Below are 10,000 nucleotides of genomic sequence, written 5' to 3' on the forward strand. Positions count from 1 at the left end.
AGCAAAAGCCATGGTCGTATGTGGTCAGACAATCACCGCAAAAGTTTCACACCAGAACTGGTGCAAAGTTTCACAGCAAAAGCCATGGTCGTAGTTGGTTAGACAATCACCGCAAAAGTTTCACACCAGAACTGGTGCAAAGTTTCACAGCAAAAGCCGTGGTCGTAGTTGGTTAGACAATCACCGCAAAAGTTTCACACCAGAACTGGTGCAAAGTTTCACAGCAAAAGCCATGGTCGTAGTTGGTTAGACAATCACCGCAAAAGTTTCACACCAGAACTGGTGCAAAGTTTCACAGCAAAAGCCATGGTCGTAGTTGGTTAGACAATCACCGCAAAAGTTTCACACCAGAACTGGTGCAAAGTTTCACAGCAAAAGCCGTGGTCGTATGTGGTCAGACAATCACCGCAAAAGTTTCACACCAGAACTGGTGCAAAGTTTCACAGCAAAAGCCATGGTCGTAGTTGGTTAGACAATCACCGCAAAAGTTTCACACCAGAACTGGTGCAAAGTTTAAGATCAGGGAAAAGTTTACCGCGACTTTCTTATTACAGATTTATTAGATTTGACTTCAACAGTTTCAAGTTAAGCTTTAATTGCAATGGCACCAAATAAAACTCGACCGTTTGACTTTAACACCACACGGTGACACCAATCAGCAAAATGTAGATTTCATGAGTCAAAAGTGATGTGCACATTGCTTCGTACAAACGTAATCCGGTAGTGTTATTGCAAAGACTGGTTGAGGCATCTTAAAGTTCTGCCAAGATATTTGAAACCTGTAGAATGGAACGTATGAAAATAGTCAGATTTTTCAATAAGGACCACAAGGGCCTAGTATCGAATTGCGCTGTCATAAACTGTTTTCTTTTTAACACAGAGAATTAAAAAGGAACTCTCAAAATTTGTCAAGCAACCTCTCCCATAAACATCTTCTCCTACGTCTCGCAAAAAAGGTTTTGTTTAGTTTTAAATCACATTGCAGGCAAAGAACCTTAATTTTAAATCAGTTCTAAATAAGGTTTTCACACGTTCTCTTTTTCCTAATTCGCTTTGGTATTTTTCTTTATAAGCTTGAAACAGTGGTCGATCAAGGAAATAAAACAAGGTCACTGGGTCGAAATTCAAGACATAATGACCCAGTGATGACCTACTTTAGACGCAACAATGCATTTATTCAATAAACAGGAAATAAATGGGTTATTGTATTTAACACCTACGCGACCTTTTCTGCCGGCGCACGTGATTCCCAACGAACAGTGTACCACGCCGACAGAAAATGGAGGATTGTATTCGGATAAAACTGAATGAGAAATTCCCGGGGGAACGTGTCAGATGAGATTTCGTTAACCTGATATTTGCAACTTTCTTTGCCTTGTTATTCACACACATGTTTTGTCTATTCAGAAAGTGATTAGACTGCTCATGAAAAGTTCTTAATAAAAGCTGACACCATTCCTTTTCAGCCCTTTGTGTTTGTTATTAGCTCAGTGTAGTTTCCCATATCTGCACTATTCCACTTTTGTAACGCAAGCGTAAACAATAAGGAAATTTAAAATAAAAAGAGCCTGTCTATACTCGCGGACAAACTTTGAATTGTCTTGGCAAAACGCAAACCGAAATTTGCCCCCTGGCAATTTTTATTACTTAAGCCTACATACACACTAGAGACAATTTGTACTTTGCACTATTGGTCAATGAGGGATTTGTCTTTGCCTTATCATCATCATACGCGTAAAAAAATTATTACTTGATTGGCAACAAATGATTGACAAGAAAAACACTTCAATGTTTACGGTCGACTTTAGTTCAGTTTTCACCTGGGGAAAATCTTGGTAAGCAGTCCCTCTGAAAAATTTCCACGAAATAATATAATTTTAGCGTACAGATGCTTAGGTACATGCAAATGGAAAAGACACTGCAAAAAGTTAATACGTCTTTAAAAAAAGGAGAACCAGAGATTGAAATTTACCGTCAAATACAATTCACGGCACAGACCTCAGTGAGCGTTGAAATGCCACATTTCAAGACGAAACGTTGCTCTAACCTAAAGTAACAGTGAAAATGGACTCTCGATTTTGATGGGAAATTAGGTCTAGTACGCTTAAGAAGAACAAACATAAAATTCTCTTACCGAATGCGATCTGCAAAGATTAAAAAGATATCTGGCCATTAGCTCAACGCCTTCGAAATGACCGCAATTGAACGACGTTTCCCGCCGCCCAAAGAAGCCGCGATCTACAGGATCTAAAGGGAGAGTGTGTTTAAACAAATCTTAGTTTTGGATTTCTTCCCCTAAAACAACGTAACAATGTTTTTAGCTTCTCGTCCCCTATGAAGCAAAACCTTACACTAAATGAGATATGTGCAGTATTAAAATTGTGACCATTGTCAAATAGTTCCAACGGAAAATTCCAGCTTGGCTAATTACAACCACTTGAAATGAGATTTGAATGTGTTCTGCTAATGTTGTGCATTATTCAACGGAAAGACTATGCGTCTTCTATCGGTAGAGAATTGTTTTGAAAAAAACATTTTCCAGAGGCGTTTCCTAAACTGACTAGATCAGAAAAAAACCGTAACATTTTGCTTACCTTAACTTTTGGCTGACTTCACAGAATCGACCAGTTGCCTGTAGCCGCTAACTAGACAAAAAACCTAACAATCTAACGAAACAAGCAGGAGGTTTCTTCCAAACTACAATAAGATAAATGTAAACCGAAAGCGAAACCGAACAAACAATACGAAACCGCCAGCGGTGCTGTGCGCTCAAATGTGTGTTGAAACTATTTCACAGGGATTCACAGCATGAGATAAGCCTTCCTTTATTGCATAACTTAAAAATGACACACCCCAGTCAATAATTAGGAAAAAAGATATTGTACTGGCAAAATTGGCGCGAGATCGCGTTTCACCTTTCTCGCGTGGCTTGATTTTCACACTCAATTAATTGCATGTTTCGCTCGCTCTACTATCCCAGGAAAATGAGGAACTATTAAACGGTGCGAAGATAGATATATTTTTTTATAGTGCGGTTACCACGAGAAAAACAAACTCTACAAACTAGAGATTTTTTTATCTAGCCAGGACCCGCGTTGCAACATAATTTCCCAGCAAGCGTGGTGGTTATAAAGACTTTCCAGCAAGTTAAGTAGCGAATGTTCAATTTCCCAGCCAGCGCAATTCTGCCCTGTAGAGCGGGTATTTTGCAGAGCGGCTCCGTTGGGTACTCCTGTCTTCCAAACTGAAGAAAGAGAAGAGCATTTATTGGTTGGGTTCCCGAAAAGGAACAACTGTTGTTTGACGGCAGGTTAGTTTTGGACGGCAGGTTCAGTTTTGCAGGTTTGCAGGTTGCAGTTTGCGAGGTTGAAATTACTGTGGACTGTTACATAAATAGCTAACCTTAGGCCTACTTAGGCCTACAAAACGTTTTTAGGCATCCTTAGGGCCTAAAAAACGTTTCTTTAGGCCTAATTAGGCCTAAGGTTCGCTATTCATGTAACAGTCACAGTAAATTTCAACCTGCAACTGCACCCATGCAACCTGCAGAACAAAACTAACCTGCCGGTTGTTTGATGCCAATGGATTTTGTATGATTGACCAAATTTACTTTCGTGCAAAAATGGAAAGTGCAAGCTGCAGGAATCTTGCAGATAAATTTACTAGGATAAAAATAATTATTTGCTCTCATTTGTGAAATAGTTTGACCTTAAATAGTTTGACCTCCTTGTTGTTTCTTTTTGTTTACATTATAAATTTTCTATAACAGTTTTATTTAAATATGTCTTTCTTTTGATGGATAAATAAATAAGCTTTGTAGCTATCAGAAAAAGAAAAACTTGCAATACACTTTAACTTTAATTATGTTTAACAGTTATTTGCCAATGGCAAGGTGCCGGTGTACATCTGAGACAAACAATTGTCTCCAAAACTTCAAAGCTAACAACTTTATCTATGATTGATTAACGACACAGTTTATTTCTGTTTTAACAGTCACGAGTGCCTGCGGCAGTCCTGCCGTTTTGTTTTGCTTTATATTCACGAGCTAGTGCGGTGAATATAAAATCATACTATTATTTCTATAAGAAACCACTCAACCAATCAGATTGCTGGAAACTCTTTGTTCATCTCCGAAATTCTGTTAACTATTTATTATGATTGCTGTTATTCCAGCCCATCCCTTTATAGCTCTAGTGGCATTCAGATATAGACATTTGACACTGTCATATAGCAATTAAAAACTGTGAAGTAATAATAATATTTCACAGTTGCTTTTTTTTCTGGCAACTTAAGGTCCCAGAGTAGGCCTGATGCAAAAAAAAAATTACAAAGAAAACTAACTGGAAAACTAAAAGATTTATTTTACAGTGCCCGTCTGTAATTGTTTTTATGTTTTGTTAGAAGTTTGCCCCCAGATGCGGGCAAATGAGCGAAAAGTTACCGTGACATGTAACGGCGCAAAACAAGACCCTTGTCGGAGGGTGCTCGGTGGACTATGCACATGGTATAATTTTCTTATATATTAATGTGAGAATTCGGTTGATTAATCTTGTGGGAAGGCAATTTTGTCCCACTGTGCTGTTCCTGTGCTGGCTTGTGGTGATAGGCATGCGCATAACCGCACGCCTACATCTGCCCGCACTACTTTTGCACAGCTGATATTCTCCAAAACTGTGATGTATATATAGTATTCCCCATTTTGTGTTCTTCGAAGCTATAATTGCGATTCTTGGGTTATTCATGTTAAAGGTTTGTTAAATTATTTCTGTAATTTTTGCTATACTTAAGTGCCAATTTTGTTAATTTGCTCGAAGGAAATTATTTCAATATTTTGCGTAAACAGCGTTGCTCACATCGAACAGAAAATTTAGCTGGCTGGCGAAATTATGTGTAGTATTATAGTCAGTTGAACTATTTTTGGAGATCTTTTTGCACGCAGATACAAAAATGCAAACGGAAACTTCTTATATCTTCAAAAACATACCTTGTAGCTTGACGTGTGTCGAAAAAAAAAGTAAAATTAACCTAACAGACCGCTTTTGAAAATGAAAAGGTATAAGTCGCATGTAATAAGAAGATTTGAATCTTCTTACCTAAAGAACAAACGCAAGCTGACTAATTGATAAGTGTTTGGAACGTATCGTTCAAATTTGCTTCGTTTTTACAACGAAATACACGCAGAATCGTAAAGTGTAAGTGTCTTGGAAATAGGGCAACATGTACATACTGTAAATTTTAATACCTGACGTGTTTACAGTTTATACTGGTCGGTGGTGATATGACTTTTAATTTCCAACCATAAATTTCTTAAAAGCAAGGTGACAAGACATAAATGATTTGCACGAAAATTAATGCAGCCAGCTTGGCGACTTTTAAACTAGTTTTTGGTAGATACCTTTTCTTTCGGCCTGATTACGCAGATTTTTCAGCCAGACTGAAAATTTCATGGAAGACATGTCTTCGTGTGTCTCAGGTTGAAGTTCATAATTTCACTGGTTTAAGCAATTATTATAAGAATACTGCGTGTTTGTTTATTTATTATACTATTATTTTGTTTGTTTAGTATAGACCGTATTCATAAATGGCGGTGAAGTAATATTATTCTTTTGTCTTTATGCTAATCATCCTAACTAGCCTCGTAAACACGAGCAAAATTCAAAAGAATTTTTGTTCCAAAGTGAGGCTAGTTATGATGATTAGCACAAAGACAAAAGAATAATTTCTTGACCGCTATTTAGGAATACGGTCTATATTCCAGGTGTTCAAATTATCTTTATTATTTAGAATATACCGGTATCTTCATCACAAACAAAGGGGCTTATTAATATTAACCAGGCTATGACAATCCTGCACGTAATCAGCCTCAAGCTTTCATGTTTAGAGACCAATCAGTTAGGTTAGGATAGAGTATAGAGTGGCTCTGGGACAAAAGTCAATAAGTCAATAGAGAAATGGGGTACTTTTTTTGTATACTACCTAAGTGATTTTGTTATGAAAGTTAAAAGTTTTCCTACAAGATTCAATAATGCATGGATAACCACATTAAATCATATTTTGCAGAGTCATTTCTTGTTGTCAAGGACCTCGCGTCGATTAGCATCCATTTTGGTAAGTTGCTCACTGTTTCTCGTTTCTTTATAACACGAACAAGTAATAATTTATGTGTAATAAACCAGTTCTGATTAATTTTGCGTTACTTTTTGTCAGAATTCCTTATAAGTTTATTTTCTGAAGTGCTCATGGTCACTCATGATTAGTTGCGAATGATGCATCCAAATGATCCACCAGTATTATTTATCCCTTAAAAATTTTTTTCAGCCTCATTCATTATTCCTGCTCAAAAGGTTTTAAAAAGGAACATTGCAAGGTATTAAGTGATATTAGCTTGCTGGGTGTACCTGTAATAAGTTATTTGTCTGTTGTTTGATTGAACTGTGACTAGGTCACTTGTGTTCATTTTGTGTTTATTTTTATTCCAATTATTTTCAACTTCTTTTCATTATCCTAATTACTATTACTTGCTTGTTTACCCATAATACTCATTTTCCTCATATTTTTGCTTGTGTAGTTGTGTTATCCCCACACATTTCTCTTACCTAATTCCTGTTGTGTAGGAGTGGTAAACTCCTTCTTCTCTTAGGTAAATCCTGTATTAGTGGGTAGTATATTTACCCCCTAGCCTTATTTGGTTTTCAGTTAGTTTTCTGTTTTCCTAAACTCCATTGTAAATTGGCTACCATTTACTCGGTAAGATCAGTCGGTTCAGTTAAGGACGGTGCCTACTAATTCAAAGGTATTTTTGCCCCAAGTTATGATTATGCAGGAAAGGTAGATCTTCCCAAGTGTTATTGACATCCAAAAAGAAAATTGGGGGTAACCACGCATTTTTCAAAGATAATTCATGAATAATATTTGTAAAAAGCTTTAAAATACAAAGCAATGTATGGCGTTCTTTCTCAAATTGAAGCTCAATTATCTCTAAATAATGCATGGTTACCCCCAATTTTCTTTTTGGATACCAAGAGTACTTACTAAGATCTACTTTCTCCGGATAGTTTTAAACCTCGCAAAAATATCCCTGCATTAGTAAGCATCACCAATAGGAAATCTGAGTGTCTGGAGATGCGCAGAACGTATGCGCAATAACAATAGTAGGCACTGTCCTTAATTTATCTGAAGAGTGTCAGTCTTCAAGACAAGTCATTTTCCAAGTCTTCTTAGGTGTGTAGTTATCAATAACATTTGGTATGTTATCAGTATTTTCCTCTTTCTTTATTTATGCCTAGCCTTTAGTTTAGTTACTACATATAGCTTTCTGTTCTTGATTTTAGTTCTTAGCAGTGATTGCAAAATTTCATTTGCTATCATCTAGCTTTATTTATCTATGTTGACCTTTAGTCTGGCACAGCGTGTGATTTGCGCCTTGAATATTTTTGCTGTTTTCCAATGAGTAATTGCTGTATTTTTGTCTACTGCTTTGTATCCTTTTAATTGCATTTGATTCCAAATAATCCGTTTGTTACCATTATTTCACAATTACTAGGTTCAATGTACTGTTGTGGGATTATTGTGCAATATGTAATTTGAAGCTCTTGCTTTTTTGATATTTTTTTGTTTACATTCACTTGATCTCGATCCACGGTGTTTGCGTAGGTATAAATGATTTGTGTTAGAAAGTTATTTCCCACTAGATAATGTTTTACCGAAAGACTTGGCAGTGGATAACCACATGAAATTAAAATTTTTAGAGTTATGAAAAATGGGGCGAGACAAGAAGGAAACGCTTGCAGACAAACCCCTGCATTTTGAAAACCGGCAAGTTGACCTGTGATGCATGTCATTGGCTGTCATAAATTGACCAAGAAAATATTTGGTCTTCCATAGTGGAAATTGAACTTTGTGCAAGAGAAGGTTAAAAAATTTGGCAAGGAAAATAACGTGCATAACAGGCATTTCTACACACATGTAAATGAGCACCTTTTCTGGGATAAAAATTATCATATTTTCAAGCATCTTAGTTTGTCTAAACATTGTCAGGATAATTGCAATGTTTCTTGCTTAGAATTTATTGAAAATGCTACCTCTTTCTATCAACTCATAAACAGGGAGAGCTTCCATATTGAGCAGATGAAACCGGCCAAACTCAACAAACAAGTTGATCATGTCGGTTTAGCATTACACTTTTAAAATTTACCATTGTGTCAGTTACAGTATGTTTTCTATAACATCGTTGGTTTATAGTTGGAGTTTCACCTCCTTGTAAGGAACATTTAAGAGCGCCCTCAGCAATTTTCACCTAAGACCGTGCAAGATAAAAAAATCGAAAATTGCCAAACATTGTCACAATAAAGGACTACCAAAACCATTTTTAGAAAAATATGTTTTACTTTGTTTCGATAATTATTTTACCTGGACGGCGACTTTTTCAGTATGGGGCCTTGCGAGCGAGTGAAAACGACTCCAAAATGTCGCTTGTTTGAATCGCTCTTTTTGAAATAACGAACGAGTAACTTGAAAATCAAAACAACATGGCACAGCTAGAGTAATTCATTCACCCTTTAGCGCTGTTAACGGTACAATATACCAAAACTGGAATTTTGACCAAATTTTAAAACTTGACCTTTTTTAGATTGATTACAGACCCTTGCAAAACAAATCTGGAATATTCTGGTTATTCCCAGAATTTTTCTTAGGATATTGCAAAAAAAATTTCTAGAAATTCCTAGAATTTACCAGTTTCCTTTTCTGGAAAATTCTAGAAAATTCTAGAATGTTAATGAAACATGCTAATTAGGGAAGAAATTGTCAGCTTTATTCCAGAAATCATAATCTGGGATCAAATCAGGTTTTTCCAGCTTTTTCGAGCTTGTTACAAATGCTGCTTTCTAGATTTTTCTAGACATTCCTGCATGCTATTAAATGAAAGCATGTGAAGATCATGTATTAATTTCCAGCTTTTTTCAAGGATATTCCAGTTTTTCATGATTTTCCTCTGCCTTTTCCCACCAGTTAATTTTATTCCTTGATGGTTTTAACTTTTGGTTCCTTTAAGGCAATTCAGCTATTGGTAACTTTTTAAATTTATCAGGAGTGACTTTACTAAGCTTCTTACTCTAAGCAGTCAAATGCACAACAAAAGCAGGCATCATTTTCTTGTCTGTATAAAGAACTACCAAAGATCATTGAATACTTTGTTTAACTATAAAGTTCTTGGTCATTAGTGGTAATCAGGCAGTCATGTCTTGTACCTTCCCTTGTAGAACCAGACACTGTGTAATCTATGTAAATCCTATTTAACGACCTTATGTAAATGGTATGTTATGATATACATAAATTGGATACAGAAGCCTTATTCAAAGGCTATGTTATACGTATGCCTCATGTATATATTTTGAAAGGAAATGCTATGTTTTATCTAGTCAAATGGAACCTTTACGTAGCATATGTAAAGGCTATGTTATGGGGTTTTTGTGTCCAAAAATAAAAATGGTTTCAACATAGTTTATACGTAGATTCGAAACAAAAAATACACAACACATACATAATTATCCTGCTGCTATAAAATAATATTCCAGCAAATCAAAAGTGTGCTGGAAACTACAAAAAATCAATTGTAGTCAAGCTATTAACAGTTATTACCATAGCTCACAGACAAAAACAATTAGACGACAGATTTAAAAGCAGTTATATATTTTTATTGCATGAACCTAAGCATTTAATTCATGCCAAAATCTTTGAATTGGGTTCTTGTTTTAAATTTAACGAGACCCTCCGTGAGGGTACACTGGGTTGCCTGTGGTATGTGCACCGTTCCAGACAATTTTTTTTCAAGTTGGGCGGTCATTAAGAAGTCATACCAGACGAGGCCCTTTGGCTCACAGGTCCTCACACGTTCGTACGACGAAACAGACCTGTCCTTGCGTAATATGTAGCTCTAACAGTGCACGATATTGTTTTGGTATTGTCTATCATTGTAGTGCCATGGTAGAAGTCTTGGGTA

The 10,000-nt window shown here is 36.2% G+C and overlaps 1 protein-coding gene across 3 annotated transcripts in view; it reads left to right on the top strand.

Annotated features, from left to right (window-relative positions):
* The window catches only part of LOC138007751 (tetratricopeptide repeat protein 28-like), a 71,331-nt gene that overhangs the window by 36,629 nt on the left and 24,702 nt on the right, over positions 1 to 10,000 (top strand). For all 3 annotated transcript variants that reach the window (XR_011124109.1, XM_068854812.1, XM_068854813.1), the window contains exons 6-7: positions 6,061 to 6,108; positions 6,319 to 6,367. The gene's annotated coding sequence lies outside the window, so the exon portion shown is untranslated. The remainder of the gene's footprint in view (positions 1 to 6,060; positions 6,109 to 6,318; positions 6,368 to 10,000) is intronic.

Source organism: Montipora foliosa, chromosome 6, assembly GCF_036669935.1.
Source record: "Montipora foliosa isolate CH-2021 chromosome 6, ASM3666993v2, whole genome shotgun sequence".
NCBI lineage: Eukaryota > Metazoa > Cnidaria > Anthozoa > Scleractinia > Acroporidae > Montipora > Montipora foliosa.